The sequence below is a fragment of the Periplaneta americana genome, chromosome 12 (assembly GCF_040183065.1).
Source record: "Periplaneta americana isolate PAMFEO1 chromosome 12, P.americana_PAMFEO1_priV1, whole genome shotgun sequence".
In the NCBI taxonomy this organism is placed as follows: Eukaryota; Metazoa; Arthropoda; class Insecta; order Blattodea; family Blattidae; genus Periplaneta; species Periplaneta americana.
This window is the reverse complement of record NC_091128.1, coordinates 51,347,403-51,359,238: the sequence shown is the minus strand read 5'-3', so window position 1 is coordinate 51,359,238 and position 11,836 is coordinate 51,347,403.

Genomic DNA, 11,836 nt, shown 5'->3' with positions numbered 1-11,836 from the left:
ATTCGTTTCTCTTCATTTCGTCGTAAAGTCCATGTTTCTTCCCCATACAATGCCACACTCCACACAAAGCACTTCACTAGTTTCTTCCTTAGTTCTTTTTCCAGAGGTCCGCAGAAGATGCTCCTTTTTTATTAAAAGCTTCCTTTGCTCATGTTTGCAATTTTTCTTGGGAAGGATAAATGAGGTAACTTCCCGTTGCTTTCCGCACACCGCTGTCTCTTTCGCATTTTATTAGATCCCAGGGGGCCCAGACGTGGAGATTAAAAGAGTAGACTTAACTAATTGGGCCCTCCAGACTTCACCGAAATTAACCGCAAAGGTTAAATAGTCAATATATACTCCAGGATGTTTGACCCGATCAGAGACCGGGAAATCCCAATTAGCCTTTGCCCCCTGCATCCTGGGGTAGCTTCTATAAATCATCAGATAATCTTGGAGGGGGATTGGGCCAATTTTTCCGCATATGTTTCCACACTTGTGCTCTCGTAGCTCAGCGGAAGAACGTCGGAATTTAGATATCAACGTCTCAGGTTCAATTCCTCGTCACTCCTTTTCATTTTATTGTGGTTTAAGATAGTATAATGTAATAATATAAAAAGAAAAAAAAACTAACATCAGTATTATGCAACTGTATTGTTCCAAACCTAATATTAAGTTTATGTTATTTATATCGCTAAAGAACGATAACTAAATATAAATTATAACTCGAATGTTATGTCGCTAAAGAACGATAACATAAATAACTTGAATATTATTTATACAGTATCAAAGAGTATAAATGATAAATATCAGTTTGTTTAATTAATATAAGATGATTGTCTTCAATAACAACCCAGATGGAACCAGATTAAGAGGAAGACCGAGAACAAGATGGTGGAACTGTGTACGAGTGGATGTGAATAGATTAGGAATAAGGAATTGGAGGGAGTTGGCGATGGATAGAGAAGGATGGAAGAGAGCCATAGAGGAGGTTAAGGCCCACCTGGGCTGTAATACCAAATAAGAAGAAGAATTAATATAAGATATTATATAATATATAATTAATTATTTAAATAAAATAACCTATTTTACAAAGAAAAATGTTTATTTGTATTATAATAATTACATGAAATACAGTTTATTTATATTGCGAAAGAACAATAACAGAATATAAATAATTTGAATACTGAAACACTAAAGAACGAACACAAAATATAAATGATAACTTGAATGTTATTTTTACCGTTAAAGAACGATAACAGAATATAAAAAACGTGAATATTATTCATATCGTTAAAGAATTACAACAGAATACAAAAAAATATTACTTGAATATTATTTATATCGCTAAAAGAACGATAACAAAATATAAATAACTTGATATCGATAAAGGACGATAACAGAATATAAATGATAATTTGAATATTATTTATATCGCTAAAGATCGATTAAAAAATAAAATGAAAATTTGAAGAAGGACCGAACTCACAACCTTTGACTCATTAAGCAAGCACTCTACCTCCGTTCTGCGAGACGCAGATATAGAATACTTACATAGTACCGTAACTGCTTCTACAAGCACATGCATCGTGTAACATCGCCGTGACCCGAAGTGGACTTAGAAAATATTCGTTGTTCACGAGTGCGGCCACTTTTTTTTTTTTGACAACTGTACCTAGAGTTATTTGGAGATCGTATTTTCTTCCTCCTTACCATTTCTTTCTGTGTGAGATTTGTGTGCTGAAGAATTCGAGATCTTACATGAACTTATGTAATATCGATTATTGGGTTATACAAATCGAACAAGATTCAGTCAATATGTGACGAGAAAGAGTTACGACGTTATCAAATGATGAAGTTATGACGTATACTGTTTAACACTGGTATGGAAAAACGCCAGCTATACAGCGTTTATTGGTAAGAAAAATATACATGGCTTGTGCACGTCTTGTTCTGTATAAAACTATAACATTGTTTAACATATCTATAAGCAACTTTTATTAGTAAAACTCTAAAAGTTTAAAATATAAATGATACTTATAAGGTTACTTACTGCAAGTTCAGAATAATAAAGAAAATATATGTGTAATAGTGTCGAATCAACTGTAAGAGTACTTGCAAACACTTTTTTTTTTCAATAAGACAACGTAAATTTCCTTCATTGTTACTCCGGTTGTATACTCGAAAAACATCAGTTTCATGTAAGTGCGCCTGGTGTTCTGTCTACTCTGCAATACATCAGGCGTAACCGCTCGACAACCAAGTATCCGGTCTGATGTTCATTCTAGCCGGTTGTAGCTCTGACCGGTCGAATCTAAACTGGTTGTAAGCACTGTTTTGCAGGTCTCTAATAGCTACAACCACGGATGCAGTCATTTTGACAGCTTTTATTTTTAGACACATTATTACATTGATATCATGCTATTTAAGGTTAATTTTTATTTTCATAACGCAATTAATACAGAAATTACACATAATAATAATAATAATACTAATAATAATAATAATAATAATAATAATAATAATAATAATAATAATAAAATTCTATGCATATTGTAATATTTTATTTCCAAAACATAAAATTAATGTTAGTAGCTGTAGACATATTCTCCTTGATCTTTTTAAAATATTAATTTATTAATGGTATGAAATACAATGCAATGAGCACTTATATAACTTAGTAACGTGACTATGGAATCTTTCTATTATTTACATTTGAAACAAACTATTTTCTTTAACACTTTTTGTGTGCAGGATTCACAAAAGAGCTTGCTACATTTGTTGCAATGTACATTTGTCTTGTTTCGGCATTTCATCATTTGGCTCTGCTGTCTTCGATTATTTATTTTGCAAGTCTTCGATTCCATCTTCATCTTCTGTCCTGTATGATTGTTTTCTGGATTCAACGTACTCAGCGCGTAGTTCTGCGAGTTGCAGAATAAAATTTCTCCGGCTTATCTTCTGTCCTGTCACACCCTTGAAAACAATCCTGGTTGAGGTTTTTTCCGGGGTTTTCCCTCAACCCAATACAAGAAAATGCTGGGTAACTTTCGGTGCTGAACTCCAGACTCATTTCACCGGCATTATCACTTCATATCATTCAGACGCTAAATAACCTAGATGTTGATACAGCGTCGTAAAATAACCCAATAAAATAAAAAAAAATGAAAACAATCCAAGAATTGATTGCAGCTAGATCAAGGATATTGTGGAAAACACGTACTGGCCTTCGACGTGTCTAAGAACGAAGTGAATATTTCCATGTCATCTGGTCTATAATGTCTATGGCAAATTTAGTCCTTTCGTAGAAATGAATTGTCTCAGGAAGTCGTTTAGTACTGGTCTGCACTTCAACATCGGAATGCATGGTACTGTACACAGGAACAGTTTTGTTTTGTTTTCCCCTTGATAAACTGTGAGGATACTATCTTCGTTCTTCAAGAGTATTGAAGTGTAGAGATGATTTTTCATTGTTTTGACGGTGTTAGGAATTTCTTATCTCTCACGTTTCATAGTACCAAAAAGACTAGTGTCCTTTTCTTTCAGTTTATTCCGAAGTTTGACTTTAGTGAAAAAATTATCTGTTGTCGTGTTCCTTCCCTTATTGAGATATGGTGCTGCTAACCTCTTGACAACGTTCTCCGGAAGTGTTTCGTCAGCTGGTCTTTGCTCATCTATGCCGAGATAAGGGAACCCATTACAAAGATATTTAGAGTCAAAATCTACAAGCAGCCAGAATTTTATTTCAGATTTATCGGATTTGTGCAATTGTCTCTGTGCGATGTGCACTTTCTATTCCCCTAAGTGGAAGGAGTGACTCGCCTTGGAGGGGATTGCGACAGGGCTATACAGTACCTGCAACAGCATATCAACTTTTGTTTCAGTAACACAGTTTCAGTATGGGTGCTGATTTGGCTGTATCTGTGAATGAGTTACGATAAATAAAGTGAGGAGTTCACAGATAACGAAGAAGAGAAATTACGAAATATTATAACATAAATGTTATAATGTTTTTCTCAGCCAACAATACTTATTTTAAAATGAAAGGCTTTCATCAGCCCATATCGAGGTAATAGTGTTGTGACAGTTTAGATTAGATTAGTAAAGTTCTCAAAATATGATATGAACTTAACAATGGCGTTGTTTTGGAGTCTGTACTAACACAGCCATCAAAGGTTAGAAGGCTTACGACTTTCATTTCATAAGCTGGTAAGTGATGAGAATATAGTGAGGAATATATGTGAGGCTCTTAAGATTGTAAGGAGCGAAGAAAGGAACTATTTGCGAGGCGGAAAAATTTTCCGGAAAAATATATAATGGCAAATTTTCCATCTCACGTCACTATATTATGTTAATAAATTTACGTACTTACTGGCTTTTAAGGAACCCGGAGGTTCATTGCCGCCCTCACATAAGCCCGCCATTTGTCCCTATCCTGAGCAAGATTAATCCAGTCTCTATCATCATATCCTACCTCCCTCAAATCCATTTTAATATTATCTTCCCATCTACGTCTCGGCCTCCCCAAAGGTCTTTTTCCCTCCGGCCTCCCAACTAACACTCTATATACATTTCTGGATTCGCCGATACGTGTTACATGCTCTGCCCATCTCAAACGTCGGGATTTAATGTTCCTAATTATGTCAGGTGAAGAATACAATGCGTGCAGTTCTGTGTTGTGTAACTTTCTCCATTCTCCTGTAATTTCATCCCTTATAGCCCCAAATATTTTCCTAAGCACAATGGTACATTAATAAATCTTTAAACCTGACATAAAGAGAATATCGTTGCTTCACAGTTTGTGAATTACACTTTTGTAATTGGCGGCAGCAAACAAAAAATGTACTGAGCTTCAGTGCAATACTTCGCGAGCCAATCTGGGGATAAATCTTCTCACAAAAATGACCCACGTAAACTCCGGATAGGGACGTAACTTTTAATTGTTTAGTTTGTGAAATTTAATGTCAGAAAATGTAAATTAATAACCCGAATGAATAAAATAGCTCGTGTTCGGGCGCAGTACAACAATGAATACAGAATTATCAACTTACAATGCAATACACTAACAATTCAATACTAAGTACGGCGTAATAATTTTAATGTAAGAAGAAATACATACAGTAATAACAAGAAATAACGTGAAAATCAGGAAATTATGTCCAAATTAGTGAAAACACTTCGGATTGAAGTTTCAGTTACAATTAATGAAAAAAAAAAACTGATGTAACTTTGTGAACAAAATGTAATTAACTTTACAGTTTGTTGTTTTACGAATCACTAATTCTGGGCGTTAATAATGAAATAAAGAGTAATAAACTCTGTAAACCACATTCCACTCACATTTTACAGGTACTGTTCAAAATGTCCACCATCAGCGTGCGTGCAGCTTTCACATCTTCTAGTCCAATTATGACTAACTCTGGCCAGTAGTCCTTCACTGTTCCGAATTTCTTCTACGGCCTGGATCATGTCTAAGCACTCACGATTTGTGAACTCTGGCATCTCGTAGTTTTGAAATAAACTAAACTCTACCGCTGTACGTCCAACTGCACACTAGTGCAATGTAAACATCACAACAGCTGATCAGTTGCGAGCACTACGAGACTGCCGTCCGGACAGCGATGCCAGATTTTTAGACCCTCTTTATGTCACTCGACAATCAATGTTTCCAATGTTTTTTTTTTCAATCGATTAATTCGAAATCTGTGAATTTTCTAATTAAAATGCTGCTGGAACGTGAACATAACAAACGTTCTCTTCGTTGCTATACAAGAAATTAAACCGTATTTTAAACAGTATTCGTAAAATTCGCGATCGAAATGTCGGCATAAAAGTATTATTTCTTAAAAAATCTCGCAAAAACGAGCAAAATGGTATTAGACTTTTTTGTTCATTATATTTTACGGAATCACACCCTACAATTAATGTACTACCTGTATATCTAATAACCAAACACCCCCCCCCCCAAGACAAACCTGCAGAAAATGTCAAACACTACACCAAGAAGATATCGAGACCATCCAAACTACCTTAACTAACTGGGACTGATCATAAATCCAAGGAAAAGTAAACATATCATATTCTATAGAACAGTGTTCCGCAATCGGTGTGCCTCCACAAGGTGGAAGGTGTGACGTGAACTTTAACCAGTTATTCTAAGACATTATTAAAATTAATTAAAATTAAATTCCTCTCTCTGCTGACGCAATCATCATGGGTCTTTTGATATATTCCTAACTATATGGCTCCTTACTGACAGCAATAAAGTGTTGATGGACTTAATTAAAGAACATTTAGTAATCTTGCAGCAGAAGTTCTAGAATTATTGTGGATAGAGTGTACAAGATTTCGACTGAGTTCGTGACCCATTTATTGTGGATTCAAAACATCTTCCGAATAATATACTCATACAAGAGGAATTGGCAGATTTAAAAGCAGACAGAACATTAAAATTAAAACTTCTCGCAGTGCCTTTTGAGACATTTCGGTTGTCAATAAGGAGTGAATACCCGGCTAACTGCCTATCTACGAGATGGCAGTTAATATGTTATTGCTATTTTCAACTACATATATGTGTGAACTGGGCTTCTCGACTTTAACTTCAATTAAAACATCAAAGAGGGAGAGATTCAAGTCCATCGATAAGAAATGAGGCTTGCACTGTCAACGATTCAGCCACGAATCAGCCACCTGTGTGCAGCTAAGCAGGTCCAAGTATCACATTGAAGATATGAGGAAAGTTATTTACTTTAATATTTATAATAGAAAGGTTTATATTTCAGAGTGAATTAAAGTTCATAAATTCTTTATAAATGCAAGAGTCGATTTCTCTTTTATAATAATAATAATAATAATAATAATAATAATAATAATAATACTTACAAATGGCTTTTAAGGAACCCGAAGGTTCATTGCCGCCCTCACATAAGCCCACCATCGGTCCCTATCCTGTGCAAGATTAATCCAGTCTCTATCATCATATCCCACTTCCCTCAAATCCATTTTAATATTATCCTCCCATCTATGTCTCGGCCTCCCCAAAGGTCTTTTTCCCTCCGGTCTCCCAACTAACACTCTATATGCATTTCTGGATTCGCCCATAATAATAATAATAATAATAATAATAATAATAATAATAATAATAATAAATTTGATTACATTACGTAGCCTAATTATATTAAGAGAATCACATCATATGTTTTTGAGGGGATTAACATTTTGGTGTGCCGTGTTGAGCCTAGGCCTGTCTAGGGTGTGCCATGAGCAGAAAAAGGTTGCGGAACACTGCTATAGAAGACGAAAGCGTCCTTACTTATGGAACGAAATCTCTATCCCGAATCACAGATCAGATACTCAAACCTACATCAAAATCCTGAGTGTAGATATGAACTATAATTTTTCTGGAAAAACACATTATTCAAAACTCCTACAGAAATTAAAACAGAGCTATACAACTAGTAGATACGGGGGTAATCACCCTACTGCACTTCACCTACTCTATAACAATTTCTTCATAGCACTTCAAGAATACGCCATGGTCATATTACCAAAACCTCAGACCCAAATAGGAGCACAACTAATTTCAATCCATTACCAGGTAGCAAAAACAAATCCTAGATGTAAGTGGCAAACCTCATACCCAATCTGTTCCAAAGGCAATCAATTATCACACTTCACATCTCAGGAAGAAGCGAGCCTGCCACAAATTCATGTTCTCAGTTTTATGTAACTCAACAGCCCCAATATACAACAAGCTCGAAGGAATCACTCACTTAATCCAAAACAGCGAACATGATGATGATTGCCTTCCATCAGTACCATACTATAGTTCAGAACAGATTCTCCACCAACTTCTTGTAACATTTCATACCTCTCAGTAAACGATTCTTTAAGACACAAGGAAATTTCAGAGCAATGTATTGTTCTTCACACATCAACTCTACTGTGCCACAGACGAAACTAAACATGATTCAACTGACATCGTCTGTCACAGGTTAAAACACGAAATAAACTCAACTATATGATTATCATATAACATATGAGACATTATGTTAACAATATAACAGAAATTTTAACTGATTCAAAACTGTGTGAATAAAAAATCATGATCATTCATTACTAAATAGCCTATGTAGGTTATATATTTTTCATCAGCAATGGAAAAAGTCAAATTTAAATTCTGGACAAAAAAAATATCCCTTAAAAATATTTACCATGTGCAATTTCGTTGCAATTTTTAAATAATACTGAATATTTTATATGAAAATGTTGCTAAATTTCCGGTTAAAGTATACTATCCAATATCGCAAACGTCTAAATATCATTGATTCTAGTTCACGTTAACACTTTGTTTGTTAAAAACATAAAATTGTTTAGACACACGTTAAAAAGTGTTAAAATTTTAAAAAAAGGTATATACCTTGGACAGACGGCCCGTTTCGACGTGATGTACGTCTTCATCAGTGTCTCCTGAACTTCTAGTGATCTTGAATTCTGCGATTTGCATTCGTCAGTTATAGGGGTGGGGGTGTGTTGCTCTTATGGTGGGGGCGGTTGTTTGTGTGTTATGACATATCATGACGTCGAATAATGTGTGGGTATTGAACTGTAATTGTGTATTAAGTATATGTTGTGGGTATGTTATTGTATGTTTATATATTTCGTATTGTTCTAAGATGTTTAACTGTGAGCTTTTTGGTGTGATGTGTAAAATTTCCATATCTGTTTCTATATTATTGTAGTCACGGTTATTGTTGATAATGTGTTCTGCGTAATTTGATGTGATGTAGGGTTTGGTTATAGCTTTAATATGTTCATTATATCTTGTATGAAAGGATCTTCCTGTCTGTCCTATGTAAAAATGTGGACAACTATTGCATTTTAGTTTGTAAACGCCAGTTGAATTATATTTATTTGAATGTTTAATGTGATTATTTAGATATTTCTGTGTTGTGTTATTTGTTTTGTATGCCATCTTGTATTTTAGTTTTCTGAATGAAGTTGCAATTTTATGAGTATTGGTACTGTGATATGTTAATGTTATGTATTTATTCTCACGTGGTGTTTGTGTTGGTTTGTTCTGTTTTTGTTTTGCCTTCTTTATTAGAGTGTCTATCATGTTAGGGTTATATCCATTGTCTTGTGCTATATATTTTATTGTGTTTAGTTCTTCAGTGTAGTTGTCATTGTTCATTGGTATATTAATTAATCTGTGTGTCATTGTACGGAAAGCTGCATGTTTATGTTGTGTAGGATGGTTTGATGAATTGAGGAGCATTTTTGCAAAAGTCGATAGATACAGAAATTTTCGAAAGTGAGTTACATATGGATATCGTATGGATACCTCCGGAATCGATCTATGAAATCAGATTTACCAAAACTTGATTCATACTGTATGCAGAGACTATCAAACCTTCCAGGTTTTTTCAAAACTCGATAGATCCTGTCACTTAATTTCTGTAAAATCTTGATTTCTGCATCTATCGACTTTTGCAAAAACGCTCCTCAATTGTGTATATGTGTTGTGGTGGGTTTCCTGTATATTTTGAATTCGTGTCTGTTATTTGTTTTGGATGTGGTGATGTCTAAGAAGTTTATAGCTTGGTTATGTTCTGTTTCTATTGTATACTTTAATTTGGGATGTATTTTGTTGAGTTGTTGATGTAGGTTTTCTATTTGTCTTTTGTTTCCATTATATAGGACTATTATATCATCTGCATATCGATGCCAGTACATTGTATTTTCTCTGCGTGTTTGTTGTTGACATTGTGCAAAAACTGTAGCATCTACAATTTTCATTAACATCACAATTTTTTAATCCTTGTTGATAATAAGATGCAGTCCCTACATTTTTTATTTTATTTCATAATTTACATATTATACCAATTGGGTCCAAATATTTTGAAATCAAATAAATGATAACATATAACAATAGGAGGAAACTGAAATGACATTCCAATCGATATGTTGTATTCAAATTTGTGGTGGAGCAGAAAATATGTAACTCTTCAAAATCATACAGTTTCTTGCGTGAATATAAAGTTGAAATGAGCGTTAATCTTATCATACTTCTAAACTATTATAATTAGGACAAATTCAATGAAATTAAATACAAATGAGTATAACATGTAACTTTTATTTACTTAATTTACAATTTTATGAATTAAATCATGTAGGTTTTTCTAAATGTTACCATTTTTTTATACCCTTATGAAATCAGTCTGATTTATTACCTTCAACCAAGAAGAAACAAATAAATAGTTCATAAGGCTGAGAACTACCACATGGCATCACAGTTTCTTTAAATGAAGGAACAAATTTTATTTCACTTTATTTAGTGAATACACAACATACATTTCTTTTAAATTTTTAACAATCTCTTAACACGAAGATTGAATTGTTGCAACTTTAAAAAAATCCATAGTGCACAAAGGGCATCAAACCATTACATAATTATATATGACTGCACTTCAAGATAAAACTATAATCATATATGGTAAAGAGGTAAAGAAAATTAATGAAGAATTTCCCTGTTCAAAACAATCCTTACACCTCAGACCTACAAACAAAATCTGTAGTAAACATTTCTTATGTTGAATGCTGTCACTAATCATTTTAATCAAATTTATAAGAGGAAACGTTTATGGGACAGTGAAATCGCGATCCTCCAATATGGATCCTCCAACCTGGATGAAATTTAATACAGGAATGTAATGGCAAAGGCGAGAAGTAGCATTATGTATAAATGCTACATCTTAAGAATATTTGATCCCTTTCCATTAAATTTTGTTTATATACCGGGTGTTTCGTAAAAGATGTCCGGAATTTTAGTTAAACATATTTTTTCACAGTTTAAACACAGAGTAGGAAAATGCTGCACACAATGTATCCAACCGCAAGACAACCAGGCTGTGTGTGACCAGAGGAAGTCAGTTTGTTGTGAGTGCAGAGTATGTTAGAAAACAAGGTTCAAGTGATAAGTCCATAAGTGGTATCAACAATTTAAAAACATTGGCAGTGTTGAAAGGCATTCACTGAGTAGACCAAGAACATCGCAAGAAAAAACAGATCACATTCTAGCAGCGTTTCAGTGCAATCCGAAACATTGTTTGCCATGTTCGTCATTGACTGAATATTACAAAGAGAATGGTGCATGATGTTGTGCATAAAAGGTTGAAATTACATGCATAGAAACTCCAACTGGTACAACACATCCAGTCTCGCAATAAACCACAAAGGGTAAACTATGTGATGCTAATGTTAGAGCAGCTGAGTGAAAACAAAAATTACCTCCAGAAAATTATTTTCTCTGATGAGGCCATTTTCGACACACATTGTGTTGTAAACAGGTACAATTTCCGAATTTGCGGCAGTGAAAATCCTCATGTCTTAATGGAGTATGTCTGTGACAGCCCCAAGGTTAATATGTAGTACAGAATCATGGCAAATTGAGTTGCTGTACCCTTCTTATTCCACAAGAGCAGTCTGCCTAGACATGCTATAATCTTTATATATTATAATACTTATATTGGAAGGTCTAATAATTTCATATACAAACCATAAATTCAAGGCAATTATTTCCTACATAATTTCGTAATAATATATTTGACGTCATCAGTCACCATATTGTATACAATACATAACGTCTAAATAAAATTGATAAATTATATATATTCTTTAGTTGGTGAAGTATTTTTTTTTATTTTTATGGAAGTTTCCAGTGGACTTCACCACAGAACAGAGGAAATGGAACTTGACGGTATAGATTCGAGAAAGGCAGGCAATATACATCTACCCTGATCAGATTCCAATCAATCCGAGTTTCAAAAGGAAAACCAAATGATGTTCCACCAGTAAG